Source organism: Lactuca sativa, chromosome 3 (genome assembly GCF_002870075.4).
Source record: "Lactuca sativa cultivar Salinas chromosome 3, Lsat_Salinas_v11, whole genome shotgun sequence".
Lineage (NCBI taxonomy): Eukaryota > Viridiplantae > Streptophyta > Magnoliopsida > Asterales > Asteraceae > Lactuca > Lactuca sativa.
The window spans coordinates 146,627,506-146,647,831 of NC_056625.2; the positions used below are offsets into that span (position 1 = coordinate 146,627,506).

The window sequence follows — 20,326 nt, forward strand, 5'->3', positions numbered from 1 at the left end:
AGAATGATTCAAAGTCTTATAGTATTAATCCTTCAGAGGTTACTGTTCACGTTAACCGCTTCGAAACACTTCGTTTTCGTAAATAGGAGCTGAAAATTTTCAATAGTTTGGTACATTTTTAAATTTTCGATAGTTTGTCTTTATTTTCAAAAAATTGAAAAACACCAAAATATTTTCGTTTGTTTGTATTTCTTTTCAAAAAATCAAAAAGATCAAAAAGATTTTCTTTTGTTATTTGTTTTAATTTTTGAAAAACATAAAATCACAAAAATATTTTTCTTTCTTTTCAAAAATATAAAATCCAAAAAGATTGTCGTTGCTTTGATCTTTCTTAGTGCAGTTTTTCACGAATATTTTTCATGGGTCATGCTTGCTTTTCTAAGGGAAGGTATGTTTTCAAAATTTCATCGTACTAGTTAAGTTGTCCAGAAGCATGTTGGAGCATGTAGACCCAAGCCTCCAATGACTCAATGTGTGATTTAGAAAGCCTTAATGAAATTTTTCGTTCCGAAAGTTTCTTCCCAATAAGGCTTGAATTCGCATTAGTCAACTGAGCAACCTTACTCCTCTCAAATGAGTTAATAGTTTCATGTTTGGTCCATTCACAACAGAGGTACAATCGATTCTTGAACCAAGATTTTTATCTAAAATTTCTAACACTTTTCACACATAATGACGTATGTCCAAGAGGTCATTGAACAATCCAATCATGACTTAGACATATCAAAACTCTGTGTTAATGATCTTGATTCATGAGGCCGTGATGAAAGTGAAACCCAATTTTCTAACCAACTAAGGAATGGACGAGGAACTATGTTCCATATTTTCACGAAACATTTGTTTCAGTACAAAAATTTCGATACTCCAAATCATATTCTTTCATTTTTAGTGGTCTTGATCAAATGTTCGAAGCTTACGACATTTGTTTCCCAACAGGATCCAGTTACAAAATTTATTTTCTGCATATGATTTCTATGTGAGCATCAATTCTTATCCTTTGTCACTTTCAAATATTTTCCAAAGCATACTCGTCACTGACTACACTGGTTAAACAAGTGATTTCTGTTGCAATTACTCCCCTTATATTAAGGATGAAATGGAACGAAATTTTTTGAGCTACCCATGAAGCCTTGAAAAAGAAGCCCTTCGAAACTTCTCTATAAGTTTTCGATTGAAATTCACGGGAAACCACACAAGCAATTGATCTCTCTTGATAATTAACAAAGTAACCTTTGCCTGGGCTTTAACTGCTTTCGTGTCAAAATTTATTTTTGACATCATAGATCCAAATTTTTTGTTAAAATTGATTCTTATCTTATTTCATTGGCACACTACACTCACGAAATCCTCGAGGTTCTGAGTAATACCAACTCAGGCTTACGATTTCGCAAGACTGGCGAATGACTTCGTTTTTAAGCCCAAAAACAAAAGAGCCTAACCTCCATGTCAAACGTTTTCGATCTTATCCAGTTGGTACAAATGAACAGTTTTGATGTAACTGTTTGGCAACTTATTTCGAGTTTCAAGGTACTTTATCTGACATGGTGTGTATAACGGCTAGTGGTGCGATTTTCAAAGAAGGACGTGGCAAAATCATTAATGAAAACATTTGCAATTTTTTTGGGGTTACATATAAAAGGAAATTCTTTTTCCTTTGATCATTACACTTTCAAAAACTCTCCGGCGAACAAAAGCCCTAATTCTCAATTTCTTCAAATTCTCTTCAAGAATTCAACAATGGCTGCTTCTCAAAATACCTCTGCTGACGAAGTTCTTTCACAACCAATTATGAAGATCCAAAGTACTAATTACTAGGTTGAGGGTGATATTGCACTATACCCTAATGAGTTGAAGACGCTGATAGTTGTTCTTCAAAATTCTGGTCTTGCTACTGTTATGCTCAACTCTTTCGCAGTTCCGATAACATGGTTATCCATGGCTGCTTCAACTACTTCCTACAGCAAGGCTACAGATGTGATTACTTTTAATCTTGTGAATGAGAAACAGATTCGTCTGACCAAGAAGATGTTCATTCAATTCTTGAATATCCCCAATTCTCCACCATTCTTCAAACCAAACAATGGTTAGATCATGTTTATGTTCAACGAGATGGGACATCAGCCCCCACTCACAAAAATCAGTGACTTCAAGAAGTCTGGATTTCCCCTTTATGTGGAGTTTTTGCTTTGGCATTTATCTTCGGTGTCTAACTAGCAGAAGTGTTGGTCTTGACAAAGGAAGACTTGAAGTGAATGCAATGGTGATGGGATTATACTATGATCTCAGTGTTGACTATGTGACTCAATTTTGGAAGGAGTTTGTGAAAAGCTTGGAGAATACTAATATGGTGAAGGGTATCTCATGTGCGAGGTATTGGAGTCTCATTCTTTAGAAAATTTACGAAAAAGAGGGAATTCAAGTTCCTTATAATGAAGAAAAGGTGGAATTTACAAAGTATCACTTTTCGAAGTCAGTCGAGGATGATTCAGAAGTTTTCCCTACAATTTCCAGAATTCCAGATGGCATGTTGAAGAAGGTTGATCCAAAAAATAAAGTGTTGGTGGAATATTTGAAGAATATCAACCCTGATGTCGAAATTGGGGTGCTGCTTGAAGTTGATGCAGGGTCTTCAAAACAATCAAAGAAATCGAAAAAGAGTGATGGTGCTACTCTTGTTTCTGAAATCCCTAAAAAGCCTAACTTTCAAAAGAAAAATGATAATGCTAAAGTAAAGGGATCGAAGAAAGATGTGATAGAGAAGAAGTTGATTATTGTTGAATCATCGAAGGAAGTAGTATCTTTAAAATCCGATATTTTGAAAAGATTGAGGAAGTCATCTGATGATTCATATTCATTCATACAAAAGGCTTAGTTAAATCGAAAGGGGTTAAAGATTTGTGAAATACCAGCTCCTATCTCTCCAAAGTTGAAAAAGAGAAGAGCAAGAAAAGAAAACTGGTGTTTCGTGACGAGTCATCAGACAGCGAGATTGTACCAGATACTCCTTTGGGATCAACTCCTCCAAAGGTATCTACTCTCATCATTTCTTCGTTAGCTTCACCAACCACCACCATTTTCTCCACTGTTTCTATTCCACTCGAAATAGGTGTTACCAAGTCATTTTCTGAGGAGGTACCCATTTCTGACTTTCATACAAACATATCTGATACGGGTGTCGGAGTCATTATGAGTGTTGACAATACGAATCTTGTTTCTGAAGCTATTCATCTTATCACTTCCTCTATAGTTTCTTTGACTATAGATACTTCCTTACCACCTTTCTTCACTCAAACTCAAACTATCACCACATCACCCACATTTGACAACATCCTTAAACAACCTATCACAACCCTTTTCCAGTCACAATCCACTGATCCACCAAAGCCAAATTCCGATGATGAAACAGACGGAGGAGGTTTTGGAGGAATATTTGATGATCTTCATTTTGATTATGAAGAGGAGGATGTTCCTGATCACATTCTATTGTCAGGAAAATAATTCAAGATCCTAAATCAAAAACTGAATTCGATTTTGCAATCACAAGTCGATTCAGGAGCCAAGAATTCGGTTTCTGGGATTGAGGTAGACGTTATGTTAAAAGCTGTTGAGCTTAGGTTGCAAAGGTAGTTAGCTACGAATGATAAGAACAATGAGCTACGGGTGAAAGCTCAAGGAGATTTGATTGCTTCTGAAATCAAAGAACTTCGCAATGTCGCAAAAGAACGTCATGTGATGTTCGTATAAGAAGTTAAGATGGTTCGTGAATATGTTAATCTCGAGTTGGAAGAAATGAAGAAGGTATTTTCTCAGGAAATTCGTGAAGTTAATGATCATTATACTTCCATTCAAGAAAAGGTGGATATTATTGCAGGGGCAGTGATGAATTTCGTTCAAACTTTCAAGCCACAGTACCAACTATCGAAGCCAAGGCCTCAGATGATAAAGAACAATTTGCTAAGTTGAAGGAGTTGCTTGGTGAACTCAGAAGCATTGTTTCGAAGCCAGCCCCACAGTCCTTTTTAACTCCTGGGTTTCTTACTCAGAAATTGAATGTTCTTGATCAAGTCATTCAGAAGGCTGTAGCACCTATAAAGAAATTTGCTCAAATGTTGCCTTCGAATGCCCCACCTGCTATCACAGGGATGCAAGGGGGAGAAACGAAATTCAATGAAGGTAAAATAAAAGTTTTGAATGTCACAAAGGCTGCTGACAAATTGAAAGTTGTAACTTCGGGAATTCCATCTAAAATTGTATCTACTCAAGTCTCCACTCCTTTTGTTACGAAGGTCATGACAGAAGCAATCAAAACAACAACAAGACCTATTAAGGGAATTATTATTGGTTCTTCTAAAAAAGGAGGGAGTTCAAGCTCATCTAAACCAAAGCCTTCGGATGATGATAAAGGGAAAGGTGTTGCTGTTGAAAAGACCTAGGAAGAGAAGAAGGCTGAGATAGAAGAAAAAATAGAAAAGCAGATACAAATACAAAGCATAATGAGGCTAAGAGCAAGTGATCCTCCTGGTATGGATAAGGGAGATCCGAAAAAGCTCTACATCTATGAAAGCATTGAATCTAGGGTAGCATTCAATCGAATGTATGCTTTTGAGAAGAACCCAAAGAAAAGCTATTTGATTGCAAATACTGACATGAGCCAACTAGATTTTCCTATAAACAAGATGATGTTCATCATGGCTCAATACAAGATTGTTGAAAAGTATGACAACGAAGATGACTTCATTTACATGAAGATCGAATTTCACGCAGTTCTTGGGAAGGAGCCATATGAGGTTTGGGCATTGATAAAGATCAAGAAAGTTGTGAGCATAATGAAGGACGTTTTGTTCGAAGGCATGATTCAAAACTTTATATATCATGTTATTCGTGCAAATAATCAAAGATGTGATTTTTCTGTTGCTGATTTTCCTTTAATGAACTTGAACGACTTGATTGAAGTAGCTTTAATACTTAAGGATATGGAGGCTTCTCAACTCAAAGGAACTGATAAAGATGTTTTCAAACTTGGTGTAGCACACATCAAGATATTCATAGACAATTATTATGATTGTCTAGCTTTAACTGATGAAGAGTTAGCTTCACGAATGGGAAGAGAAATGAAGGTTGCGATGGAATTGTCGAATACTCAAGCTGATCTGAAGAAATACGCCGATGGAGAAATTTTCTTAAAACCTTTTGGATTAGTCTTTGCAGGAAAAGATAAGAATGGAAAAGCTAAAAGGTTTTTGTTTCAAGTAAGCGAAGTGGAATGGTATACTACAGCTCAGTATACGAACTTTATTGTTCGTATGAATAATTGTACGCAAAATAATGAAGGAGATAAGACTGAGTTAAAGAAGGTGTTAACTTGGTACTCGTAGATTCGAAGGATGATGCACTTCGCTGCTCAGATTCTCACGAATTGAGTAGTTCGAATCGATTACAAAGAGGGAGATTGTTAGGGTCGAAATATTGTAAAGATTCGAAGTGTTTTTTTTAATTTCGTATGTATTTACTAAGGCACTTGTTTAGTCGAAACTTAATGTTTAGTCCTTAGTATTTTTTGTACTTTCAGTATCCTATAAATAGGGTCTGAACTTAGGTATAGGTAAGAGAGTTTTCCCAATTCTATTATATGTTTTGTACTCAAGTTCTTTGAAAGTAATAGAAGTTGAAACCAGATCATATTTACATCGTGTGTTCTTTATTTGATCATTACTTGAATTACTCTAATTTACCGTCGATTACTCGTTTCAATTCTCCTACAATAATGGATTTTCCATTTTAATAAGATTTTTAAGAATAGTAGATGGAAGGAAAAGTGTATGAAGATGGGTATGGTTTAGATGATTGGGTATATATATATATATATATATATATATATATATATATATATATATATATATATATATATATGACGTAATTAAAACTAAAACTAGTTAAACTAAATTAAACATTATAAAATAAAAGAAGAAGATTTGAGAGGATTCCTGAACACTTAGAAAATTGTATTCAAGAGGGTTTGATTTTCTCTTTACATCTAATGGATATTTATACTACATAACATCATATTCTTACATCATCAAAATAGCAATTCAACAAGTAAAGAAAATTATTCAAAGGGTGAAAATTATTCATCCACATACGTTGTCTGACTCAATAATTTGATGTAATTATAATAATCCCTATTGGATGACAATTTTTCTAATATGAGTTCAACCTTCAAGTAATGCCTCATTAAAAACCTTGCTAAAGAAATCCCAGTGGGAAAAAACTTCAACGAAGGGAAAAAGAGTGCATTTTATAGTTGACTCTCCCTCATTTAGACATATGTTACATTAGATGTTATGCACATTGATGTGTGCACTATACCTATGTATCTTTAAATTCATAAACCTAACTTCTTAGCTCAATTATGCACTTATAGGCAGTGTACTTAGTCATATTATAGAATAGCTTGGTTAAGTCAGGTGTCGATTACAGGGAACGGATTTACCTAATAATATAATTACTAAAAATTAATCTAAAAATAATAATTAAAGAGGGAGTTTTTTTATATGATTTTGCAAGTTCATATTAACTTAAAACTAAACACAAACGATAGTAAACAAGATTTAGAAGACATTTTTTTTTTAGTTTCGAACCCCCTATTTTATATATGTAGTTTCTAAGTATATATTTATTAAGTTGGTTTCCAATTTAGATGTAATTTGCAGTCTTGATCTGATCTCTTAAGATTTTCACCAATTTATGAAATACTATGTAATGATTATACACAAGAAAACAAAGAATTGATTATTAATGATAATTGGCCTATGTAAGACATATCTAAGTTAATTTCAATTATGATTGAATTAATGTTCTCCAACACAGTTAAAGTTGTTACCTTTATTACTTAATCTAAGATGTGACTAACCCTAGCTCTAACAATTTAATGATCATAAACTACTAGGTAAACAAGTTCATGCAATTCAAATGGTCATTAAACTACACTTAACTTGATTCTAAGCAACAAATATGCAAACTTTAACTTGCTAGGTATTGATAATCAAACACATGCACTAACCAACTTCATGAAATCTACATATAAGAAACTAGCACATATTATTAGGGTTCATCTACACTAAACGAAATCCTGATGATTAGCTATTCATATCATGAAATAAGTACACAAAAATATAAGAATTCAACATTGTTAAACTCATGTAAACCGAATGAGATGTGTTATCTTCAAATCTTCCATCTCCAATTTTTCTCTTCTCCAAAGGGTTGTTTGTCGCAGATCTCTGGCTTCTAAAGTTTATTATCACTCCAGAATATCATATCTAACCTCTTTAAAAGTCAATATGTAAAGGAATATTTATAGTTTCCAAATATCGCTTCTCACATCGTGAGCAATAATGGGCAATGCCATGAGCTCGGTACAATTCGTATTCGGCAAGGAAACTACATTCTACATAGTTATCTTCTAGAAGAATCTATACTCACATAATGAGAAGTAATTCTTATGTCGTGAGCATGCATTTAACTCAGTTTTCTCTTCTTTTAAAATCCATTAAGCTCCCAGCTTAGCTCTAGTCCTTCTAGGTTCCAGCTTTTGTAGGTTTTGGTCCATTTTCCTCAAGAATGTCATATTTGGCTACAAAAGGTAATTTAAATCAGTAAGTACCAAATATATTTGCTAATAACCAAAATATAGATTAAAATGTATTAAAATAACGCCTAAATATATGTATAAATATAACAATATCAAAATCCCCCACACTTATCTTTTTCTTGCCCCCAAGCAAAACTGATTTCATTATTATCATATCAAGACTTTACCTACCAACATCGTACATGACAATCCATTTTGTGCCTCTCCATTATTCCAAGATGGGAATGCATTTTTTGTGTTTAAATATTCCTAAGAACTTACCCAATCCTAAATACTCACAATCTTCATAAACACTTCCCCGCTTATTTTGAATATCACTCATTTTATGCATCCCTCCGAATATATCCCTAGAAAACTTTCTTAACCTCAAGGTATTTTTGGTTAAGCTCACAAGCATACATATGGTAAAATAACCTAGAAAGAAAAATTACAATATAAAACAACTTGGAAATTTTCCTTATTTCTTCACTTTCTTTAAGATTTTCATACTTTGATAGCTCTTATTCACATAACAACTTTGACAACTTTTTTTCTTTTCTTTTTCTTTTTTCTTCTTTTTTCACAACTTTTTACCTTTTTTTCTCAAACTAAAAACATATGCTTAAGCAAGGGTACTTAACTTCAACCCTTATTGGTTAGAGGTATTAGTCTAAAGTGCAATAAATACATAAGCTCTCCTGTGTTAGGGTGCAAAGTTCTCCTTAGAGGTGGCTTAACCTTGTGTGATGTGTAATGAGTTTAGCCTTTCCTATAAATAGGAAGTGAGTGGCTCCCATGTAATGTAAGAACTTATAAGATGCATTTTGTGAGTTTTAGTTTAGCGAGAGAAAGAACAAAACCCACTTGTTGTAACAACCCGAAATTTCATATCACATCTTGTAACTCAATTGTAATCCAATTCGACCAACCAAACGTAGTTTCCAAATTCGTTTCCGATTTCGCCATTTTATTAAGTCATTATTTTGTGTTGACCTAAAATGAATTAAGGGGTGTATTAATGCCATTAGGAATCATTCTAACACCCCATAGTAATTATCGGAATAATTCTAGAATCGACCATATCGTGTCATGACAAATTGGTCGGGTATGACCAAAAGCTTCGTCTAACGTCGGTATCGGGTAGAATTCCGTCGTGTCCAATTCCCGAGCACTATATAAAGTGTTTTAAGACTTCATTTGAAGCCTTTGGCCAATTTCTCATAAGACTCTCCCAACCTCTCTCCTCATCCATAATCAAAGGTCCAAAACAAAGATTTAGGGCTTCAAATCAAAGAGGTATCATCTCTAACATGTTATTCATCATCTTTAGCCTTCAATTTGATGATTTAATTAAGTTTTGGGACCAAGAACATGAGTTTACGGCCAAGGAGCAAGCTTGGGCCGTAAACTCCACAAAATGGGGGTTTTTAAGCCAAATTTACCCTTCCAAATCATAGTTGGGACTTAGATATGACTTTAAGGCTTGCAAATCTAGGCTTGGAACACATTAAACATGAATTATAAGGGAAAAAAGAGAGTTTACGGCCAAGGTTTGTTCTTGGGCCGTAAACTCCTCTAAAATGGGGATTAAGTGCCTTTAAACATGTCCAAATGCCTTGTAACTTAACCAATAGCTTTGTAATAAATCCTAGAATCATCTAAAAATGGATTGGAGACCTTAAACATATCAAATGTCATACATATTGGAGTTTACGGCCAAAGCACATAGCCTATGGCCGTAAACTCATATAATGATGCCAAAAATGCTCCTAATTCACCCTTAAGGCTTGGAAAAATTCCTAGAAATACATATGAGTGTTTTAAGCATCAAAAACTAATTTTTCCTTAACCAACATGAGTTTATGGCCAGAGAGTTTGTTTCTGGGCCGTAAACTCATATGAAGGTGTTAAATGAAGCTTAAAATGTATACCAAGCCTTAGAAAATTAGTTAGAATCACATGTGATTGTCCTTTGTAGCTCAAATTAATCATTCTTGGCCATGGGTGAGTTTACGGCCGTAAACTCCAAGAGTGTGGCCGTAAACTCCCTTTTAAATGGTATAATTACATTTAATCCATTCCAAGGCATTTTAGAAATCCATTCCAACAATCCCCATGTCCATTCAAGCCATTAAACCCTCAAAATCACACCAACATGAGTTTACGGCCGTAAACTCATGTGTGGGTGTGTTTTGTGGTTGTAAACTCATTTAAATGTTTACTTTTGGAGAGTAAACTCAAGTCCTATGTCCCTAGTGGCAATACCCATCCGTAGATGTCACCCGGGTCACTCCAAACACTCGTTTTGAGGTGTTTAACCTTGTTGGAGTGTAATGTCCCAATTAATTAGTGATTGTAAGTCTAATTAGTTATATATGGGCATTATTACATTTTACATAGGGACATCGCGAGTAAACAATCCCCGAACCAACGTCTAGTATCCAAAACCGACACATTTCCGAGTCCGGTGAGTTCATACCCCTACCTTTATCACTGATTTTCACTGTTTTCAAGGGGGAACACAAGCAAAGTACAAGGGTTCTTGTACTCAAAACTTATTTCCGTGTGTGTGTGTTTCACAATTTATATGCTTTTAATACTGATATACACAACTGATAATTGGTAGAACATATAGATCACATAAACATTTATTTGTGAAATGAGTATTATAAACCGTTATGTTTTATATATTTCACAAATGGTTTCCACATTTTATCAGTTAAAAGCATGACATTAGAACACATGAACAATATAATTTGTACATTGTCTTGTCCTCGGTAACATTCCACAGAGATACGCGAATGGAGGATTATCTTATTATTACTAGTAAATTTGTTATTCCTGTATGATTGGAGACACGTCCTCGGCAAACACTCCACAGAGATACGCGAGTGGAGGACTACACCCGTAACCAGAATCTCTGGGATTTAGAGAGCGTGACTTGAGTGTATAGATCTATACGGGGCTGACTACACCACACCTGGGTGCTAGCTACAGCCGAACTGAAATGGTTCAAGGGTGACGAAAGTCATAAGGATTGTGGACTACTTATTGCCACAAGGTTGTGGACTACTTATTGCCACATGTTCAGTCTATAGTATGGTTATGGAACTCGCAACTAGGATAACAGAGATTTACGTATAGTAATAATAAACCATTTTACACACTTTACAGATAACCAGGTTTCGGTTTACATCTTTTACATCTTTTACATAAGGTAACCAACATTCAGGAAAGTATGGGACTTTCCTGGGGAGAACATCAAACATAACACGTATACATCTTTTACAATGATAACCAACATTCAGGAAAGTATGGGACCTTCCTGGGAAACCTTGTACATAACCAGGTCTAACAGAATACATCTTTCACATCGAAAACCAACATACAGGAAAGCATGGGGCATTCCTGGGTAACGTATACATAACCAGAAAAGTGTAACCAACTGAATAACATTACATCTTTTAGAATAACTAACATTCAGGAAAGTATGGGACTTTCCTGGGAATACACTGGTACATAAGTGGAATAGAACAACGAATTTGGATAACCAAACTATACTTTACTTTTGTGAAACAATAACCAACTTTTAAGAAAATGTGGGATTTTCTTGGCGTGTGTTACATTTTCAGAAACAAAAAGGATACATAAACATTTTCACAAAACAAAACTACTTATGAACTCACCAGCGTTATGCTGATTTTCAAACCGCTTGTGTTCTCAGGTCAACGATAGTACAGGTACCCGAAGACTTACTTGATCCAGGATAGTGTGTGTAGAAGGCTCGTTCGTTTTGTTCATATCTATACTATGTATCACAATTGTATAAACAATGTCTTTTGAAACAAATTGTAAAACTTTTAATATGTAATGTAATGTTTGTTACACTTTACTTACTATGTACATTGGATTTGATACTCAACGTGGAGTCAACCCCAGAAATGTTTCAGCCTTCGGTTTTCGGGGTGTGACACTTGTACTCTTACTATTATAATGGAGCTTAAATGATTTTATTTACTCCTTGTGTTCTTGAAGCTTGCATGATTCACTACATCTTTTCAATTCCGCACATGTCATCATAATCAGGGTCACTACACAATTGGTATCAGAGTGGGTGTTCTTGAAGCTCTCAAGAATTGATCCATGATGACTACATGATTTGAGTGAATCTTCATTGTTGGAGAGTTCTTCATGATTGAGAAAGTTTGTGTTCTAGAAATCGAATTTATTCCTTGATTTGATCCAAAATTTGAGTTTCTTTCTCTAGAATACTTGTTTGTTTCACTTTCTCTCTCTAGAGATTTCATTCATATTCACTTTCTCTCTCTAGAAAATTTTCAAGTTCTTATGGTCATGGTGTATTTGGCTTATGATTCTTGGATCATAATGATTAAAGATGTCAAATACAATGTTAATGAGAAACAATTTTATGGGTTATTGTTGAAAGGCAGGTTGATTTCATAGGAAACTTTGATTTCTTATGGAGGATTGAAAGATAATCAAGGAAAGTTGATAATTCAACCTCTTAATATGATTGATTGTTTGATTCAAATTTACATGAACATATTATATTGGAGTGCGAATTAGAAGAAAGGAAAAGAAATAGAATTATTCGATAAAGAATATGTTTCTGTTATTAAAGACCTAAATGATCTTCATGCTCTTAAGGTTCTTGAATTTCAAGAAATGGGAATTCAATGTGATTTTGATGAAGATGTGAAAGTTTTTCTTTCAATTTGGAGTTCAAACCGATGAATGCTTGAATTCTTGTGATTCGTTTGAATGAATGGTGCCTTATCGAAATCCTTCAATCCAAGAAGTTCAAATGTATCAAACTCCAAAAGATTTGATTCAAACTTGCAAAGTTGAAGTTGTCAAGAATGAAGTTGTTCTTGAATTCAAATCTTCAAGATCCAAAAAGATGAAAAGGAAGAAAAAGAAGAAGAAGATCAAAAGCTAAAACAATTGGGTTTCAATGAAAAAAATCTTCAAATGTTGTCATGAAGCCGAAATCTATGAAGAAAATTTGGTTTCCAAAGCAACAATCATCAAGTTTTGCAATGAATTTGAATTCCAATCCCAAAAGTGTTGATGATTCTTATGAATATGATGCTAGATTATTGAAGAACATGAAGAACGGTTTGTACAACACACATAATGGGTGGTACAATGTGAAGATTAGCTACTTTCTTGTTCCAACAAAAGAACCTAGATCTTCAATGATTGATTCAACTGTTGCGAATAGAAAAATAATCATTCAGAAGGTTACTCGCATTCTCAAATGGATTCTGAAAAATTCATGTTGAGATCGAAGATGAACGACCAAGGTTTTTCTCAAAACTCGAATTTAATCACTTTTTTTAAATCGTGTGTTTCGTTTTTCATTTTTGATCGTTTTGTCTCGTTAGATCTATTCGTTTGAACCCCTTTTTTTATCTATTTTTTTTGTTTAGATTAAGCCTAAAACAAAATCCATTACTGATCATTAATTGTTAATCCACATTCAAACCCAATAATTGAATATTAACTGTTCATGATCTATATCAATTGTTCCATATTATATCCAAAATTGTTGAGCCCAAAAAATTTTAATATTTTATTTATTCGTTCAGTCCAACTCTCATTCGCATTAGAGAAGGTCAGAATTGAATGAATCAGAACTTGATTCAAGTTGAGTTCGAATTGAAATTTGACTTGTGTTCGGTTGAGTCAAACAAATTTTCGATGTGGACTAGAATCGATTTCGATGTTGTTTGCATCCGATGTTCATTGGAGTTGTTTGAAAATCAAACGTGTCTATTGGAGTCGAATATGTATTTTGCAATTTTGACTGATGTAAATCGAATTTGATTTCGACTAATGTATTTTGTTTTCAAAATTTTATGTTCACCGAAGTCGAAATTGGAAGTCAAAACTTAGTTGTTTGGAGTCGAGATTACTTTTGACTGATATTGATTTGGGATCGTTCTCTTAGAGTCGATTCAAAAGAAAAGTCAAACTGTGAAAAAGTCAAAATTGAATTTTTGATTTGATATCTCATTTCTTGTTGGATGAAAAAAGGTTGAAGGGATATTCAATTCTTATAATAAAAGGAATTAAATGTTTGGAGGGTAAAGCTAATTTTGATTTTGGTTAGATAATATCGTTCTAGGGCGTGTTCGGCACAGAGCGTTTTGGAGGGTTTGAGAGCTTCTAGCTTTTAGCGTTTGACAAAACGCTCCATTTAAAACAAAAGCCTCGTTTGGCACTACAAGCTTCTAGAATTTAGTTTAATCAAAACGCTCCAAATCCAAATGTTGCTTCATGTAGCGTTTAACACAATGCTACAAGCTACCTGCTACCTGCTACAAGCTACCCGCTACCAGCTAGTTTTGCCGAACATGCCCCTAGTCGAAGTGCTTGGGTATTGACAATGTTGATGGAGTCAATTTCAACTGGTGTTCTTTCCAGACAAACAATTTTCGATGTGTAGGGTTTTTACCCACTTTCGCTATGGATCATAAAATGAGGAAAATGCAAAGTTTCCATTTCGCATACCTGTAGTTTTCGCAAGTTGGCAGAATTTACCCAATTTCGCATTTGGGCCAAAAATTCTGAGAAATGAGAATATTTTCGCATCAGGTCCCTATAGTTTGCGAATCAACACTTTATGCCCAGATTTGCAATTGGGGTAAAGTTTCGCATTGGAGGTTGTTTTGTTGCAACGGGTCCCTATAGAATTTGCAATGTTAAAACTTTATACCCAGTTTTCGAAATTCTTGCAACTTTCAACCAAAGGTCGAAAATTTTCACAAAATTTGGAAAATTTTCTCTGCTTTTCGTGATTGTTTTTAGCGGTTGCATTTTTGGCAAACATCGAGGGGGAGATTCGTCAAGTTTATGCCTCGAGCACTTCTCATCTTTTGTGGGTTTTATAATCACTTGTTGATTATAAAAAAGGGAGAATGTAGATATGGGTATTCGAAGCTTCTCGGGTATTCATTTGCATATTTGAAGACCGGTATTACTTCGAGGGGGAATTAGTCTTGATCGCGCAAGCTCATTTGGAAACTGAAGTCGAGACATCCAATCCTAACCTTGAGGGGGAGAATGTTAGGGTGGAAAGTTCTCCTTGGATGTGGCTTACCATTTTGTGATGTGTAATGGGTTTAGCCTTTCCTATAAATAGGAAGTGAGTGGCTTCGATGTAATCTAAGAGCTTGTAAGACCTATTTTATGAGTGTTAGTTTAGTAAGAGAAAGAACAAAACCAACTTGTAATCTTAATATTCTAATGGATCTTAAATGATTTTATTTACTCATTGTGTTCTTGAAGCTTGCATGATTCACTAGATCTTTTCAATTCCACACATGTCATCATAATCAGGGTCACCCAAAGTGGGTTTTGTTCTCCTTGGGGGAGAATGTTAGGGTGAGAAGTTTCTATTGGACGTGTTTTACCCTTTTGTGATGTGTAATGGGTTTATTCTTTCCTATAAATAGGAAGTGCGTGGCTCCCATGTAATGTAAGAACCTGTAAGACCCATTTTGTGAGTGTTATTTTAGTGAGAGAAAGAAAAAAAACCACTTGTACTCTTACTATTCTAATGGAGCTTAAATGGTTTTGTTTACTCCTTGTGTTCTTGAAGCTTGCATGATTCACTAGATCTTTTCAATTACGCACATGCCATCATAATCAGGGTCACTATATCCTGGATACATTTTTGGTACATGATGCTAAAAATATTATGGCCCTCAAACTAAGCAAGGTCGTGTTTTTGTTCCATGATTTCACTAGGATAGGGAAGCTAAAAATACACTAGAACATATATTGGATAAAATAAGCATTACAACTCTCATCGCATCATCCCACACAACACTAGCAACCTAGATCTGAACACAACAACTTTTAACTAAATTCAGTTTTAGTTTATTATTTCAAATCTTTCTAATATTTTTTTAAATCCTAGTCATTTTTTCATCAGTATGCTTGAATTCCTATATTCAACCCCACACTTAAATAAAGATGTATAAAAAGGAACAGACTTCCCTAAGGTAGTAGTGGCGAGATCGAATCCTGAAAGTGTGTGGAAACGCTTGGACATCTTGAATTTGTATCTGAATTGAACTTTCGTAGCCACTTTGCAAATTTTTCGACTAAAAGTGTAAACCAAAAACTCGCATCTTCGAAAAGCGTGGTGCCTAAAATCCTCAAAGTAATGCATCATAATGTGGGAAAGCATACGCAACATTTTCTGGTTGAAAGGAAAGACAAAAACACCATTTTCTAATACCCAACGTCGTGAGTTTCGAAAGCCACGACGTAAGTCTGGAACTAAATGTCTGAATCGTGAATAAAAACCTTGCTCACGATGTGAAGTAGAGAACTCACGTCGTGAGAACTGATCCAAAGCATAATGTATGTCTTCTTTTGAATCTTCAAGTTGTGTAAACTCTAATTCCCACTTAAGTCGTTAAGAGTTATTTTTAAGACCATATTTTCTGCACTATTTCCTTTCTTCTCTAAACTTTCACATGAGTGTCACCGCATACTTATCAAAAAGTGTGGTCTTTGGCTTTAAAAGTCTAACGCTCTCGGCTTCTCTCTTTTCTCATCATTTTTTATCGATAAATACAAATTCTGCAAAAAAAAACAAACTCCTAGGTTGCAAAAAGAAAACAACATCATCATTTGGTTACATAATTTTCAACAAACCAAATTAAAAGTAAGAAAACATTAAAACCCACCAAATAAACTAAGAATAAAAATAAAAACTCTAATAAAGGGATAAATAAATTGCCATGCATCATCATCATCGTCTCCATGTGCTCCACTAGGTCTGGCTCTATCATGTTGTCCCGATGCCCAAAGCTCTGCCCAAGTCGATATATAAGGATAGTAAGGTGGCATGGTGGGTGGACGCTCTATATGGAAATGTGAAAATATTACGTCTATAGAGTGGGTGTCATAATTTACACCCCCCCAAAAAAAGGATTGTCTAGATAAGTACCAACCTGAATTCAAAATGTGTTGGTGGGTACACCGCCAACAGGAACCTCCTGAAACTGTTGTTGAGGTTGACCACTCTCTCCTCTCCTCCTCACATTTCTACACCCCCGTTGTCTTGGCTGATCTTAGGGTTGTTCAAGTGGCACAACTTCATCATCGGCCGGCATGCTCCAGTTTGTGCCCGTATTCACAATAACACTCATTGACTCCAAAAAACTCAAGGTAAGATTACTTTCCATGATGCACGTGAAAGAACGAGTCAATCTTGGCACGAACAGGTCATATGATTTCGCCAATCGGGTGACAAAGTGCTCACTTACTATTGGGCTTCCAGGTCTTGAGCTAACTGCTTTGGTCCCCAAATAATGTGTAGGAAAATATGGGATATTGCAACAAACTCCAATCACAATAATACACCATACAAAAAACAAGTTCAAGCTTGTCACTTTATCCCCATGCTTTTTATGGTTAATGGAAAATGATACTAGGCGGTGGATGCGAGAAATGGCATATTCCCTGCTGTAAAGCCATCCTAATTTGTTTGTGTAGTTGTAAATCTCGTGCGGTAGATCTTCCGAAAAATCATAAAAAGGATGAAGGCTCTTGAAAGCTCCTTGGAACTTCTTAGTAGACGTTTTAGGACCTATTTAACATATAAAATAATCAGCAAACAAACCCAAAAGAAAAACTATTGAATTAGCAATTCACAAAAAACACAGAAATTGATCAACCCAGTTCTCACGTCGTGAGCATTAGAGCTCAAGTCGTGAGTTCAGCCCAACGCGAAAAACAAAATTAGATATTATCGAGGTAAAATCAAACCAAAACAAACATTGGGGTTTTCTTAAGCTATAAATATAAGTCCATTAAACACACATGCAGTCACAATTCCACTAAATATAGAACCAATTTTGACATTTGCATCTGAAGAACAATACCTAACTCCTTAACAACTAAAATAAATAAAATTAGCGTAATAGAGCATGGGAATCTTACCTGTGTTGAAGATGTAACACGAAATTTAGAAGACTTTTCAGAATAAAATCAAAGTGTGGGGACCTCGTTTGTGATTGGTATTGTAAACAAGGATAGCTAAATGTTAGTAGTTGTGTATAAGTCTGCCCCCCCCCCCCCCCCCCCCCACCATTTTAAAGATCATGTCCTGAGCATTGGAGCTCACATCGTGAGTGTTTATCGGATTGAAAAGAATGGGTTTTATATATTTCCCACATCGTGGTGCTTAATCCCATGTTGTGATTTCAAGAATTTTGACCAAAAACTATATTTTTCCCGTTAAAATTTTTTACCACTCTTGAAAATAATCCCAAACATGATTTTTTGCTTTCCTTTTAAAAATTAAAGATGACTAAGAGGACTTATCCTAAAAAAAATTGAATGAAAATGCAAAACAAAATAAAAAGAAAAGGAAAAAGAAAATGCAAATCGAGCTCGGGTTGCCTCCCAAGAAATGCTTCATTTTGAGGAGTCGTGAGCTGGACTCCTTCCTACCCTATGTTGTTGCGGGTGGGAATGGGCTCTCCTGCTGCTCCTTCCATCTTCTTTTGTATGCTTGAACCCGCCTTAAGTAAGCCTTTTTCGAGTTCTCTTTCTTTCTTTGAGTGGCGTTTTCTTCAAGCTTACGTTTTAATCCCCTATCTTGCCCTTTTGTATTCTCATCTTCTTTTTGTTCCTCTTTTTCTAACTCCTTCTTGGTAATTAATTTCTCATTTTGTTCTTGATCAATTTCTGTCTTTCTCATCTCTTATCCATTTTCTTTAACCAACGTTGTGACTGGATCTGATGTTCTTGTAAGAACAAACACCTCAAAAATCATAGGCGTTGAAACTGGAGGTGTCGAATGATTTACTTCATTTTCTGATTGCTTTTTAGGTAAAGGCTCTTCCCATTCTTCCTCTTTAACATCTTCAAGCTTGTCATGTTTAAGGAACTTCGTATGTTCATGCCTTACTATATTTGCACTGACACGAGATGGAAAAAAGAGAGGTGGTCGATATGGCTCAACTATTAAAAAAATCATAATCTTCTTTTATCGCCCATGACGTGACATTATTGCCTACACGTCATGTCAACTGGGCAGCTGCCTGATGCTCTTATTCTTCTTTCAGTTTTACTTCGAGTGACTGATCATACTTTTCTTTAAGGACCCCATATGCACCAATTCTTGCTTTTCTTCTGCATAAACGACTATGACTTGAGTGATTTGGATTGACTCGGCTTTTCGTGAATGTGAATATGGTAGCTTTTCTTATAGAAGTTTCATTAATTTCCCAACTTGCATGTAGATGCTCATGATAGATGCTTGTTGATCCTAAAGTATTGCATTTGTAGCATCATGTCGTTTTTTGTTAGCTTCCATAAATCTAAATAACATTGATTCGAGAGCATTTATTTTTTTGGATTGGACTTGTTCTATTTGGTAGAGATCATGCTTTAGTTGTTGAATTTCTTTTGTATCTTGATCTCTCATATACTCCAATTCACAATCCTTAATAGAATGGGGTCCCACACAAGCTCCGCATTTATCTTGAATAGATCCACCTAATTTTGTGATCTTCTCTTCCATTGCATTGAGTTTTGCAATTACTATACATAAAGCATCTTGACCTCCATATTAACTTGATTTTTCATTGGTGAAATCCTCTTTTGAGTTGTGATACTCTCTGGAATGCTTAGCAAATTCTTTAATCAAAGCTTTATTCGTTGTTGGATCCTTCCTTTTCATGGTCCCTTGAGAGTCTAGAAGTTGGCAAGTGCACACATTGACTCCATCACAAAATATCGAGATTTCTTGTTGCATGTTGAAGTCATGTTGAGGGCAATGTCGCAACAATCTCTTGTAACGCTCCTAAGCTTCATAAAACGACTCCCCCTCTAATTGTTGGAAATTCTAGATATTTCTCTTCAACTTTTCCACTTTTGAAAGAGGGGTAAACTGGTTTGTGAGCTCGGTCCTAAAATCAGCTCATGTCGTGATTGCTCCAAAAGGAAGTGACTTTAATCATTCCTTAGCTTCACCGTTCAATGTGACCGGTAAAAGTTGAAGCATCACCACATCTTTACTCACGTTTGGTTCATTAAAGTAAGTTGAAATCTCCACCACCGCTTATATATGCTCATAAGCATCCTCGTACTCTTTCCCATAAAATGGTAGTAGGGATTTTTGGTGGATCAAGACCCCATCTGTTGTCGTTCCTCATACGTCGCTTGTACTCATCCATTGACATGGTCGTCATGCCCGCCATATTACATGTTAAAACAAAACTAGAAAAATATGCGTAGAAGGAAATAGAAAGAAAATAAACGAAAAATTGTGAAGCATTGAACTCACTTTGTGAGGTATATCCCTCACGTCGTGAGAACTGAACAAACAGGAAAAGTATTTTTTGCAGAAAATTAACTTTTGCAGTTTTTATCCCAAAAAAATGATTGATTAACCTTAAGCAATTAAATTAAGAACTAAAATAGTCGCTCCCCAGCATCGACGCCAAAAACTTTGATGTGTGCACTTTATATACCTATCTAGCTTTAAATTTATAAGCCTAACTACTTAGCTAAATTATGCACTTATAGGCAGTGTACCTAGTTAGATTATATAATACCTTGGTTACGTCGTGTGTCAATCATAGGGAATGGATTTAGCTAATAATATAATTACTAAAAAATAATATAAAGCCAATAATTGAATAG

At 35.1% G+C, this 20,326-nt stretch overlaps 1 non-coding gene across 1 annotated transcript; it reads left to right on the top strand.

The window, feature by feature from the left end:
* Window positions 1-19,440: 19,440 nt before the first annotated feature.
* Window positions 19,441-19,547, top strand: LOC111881513 (small nucleolar RNA R71). The gene has a single exon (XR_002846844.1). It is a non-coding gene; the product is annotated as a small nucleolar RNA R71 (small nucleolar RNA).
* Window positions 19,548-20,326: the final 779 nt, after the last annotated feature.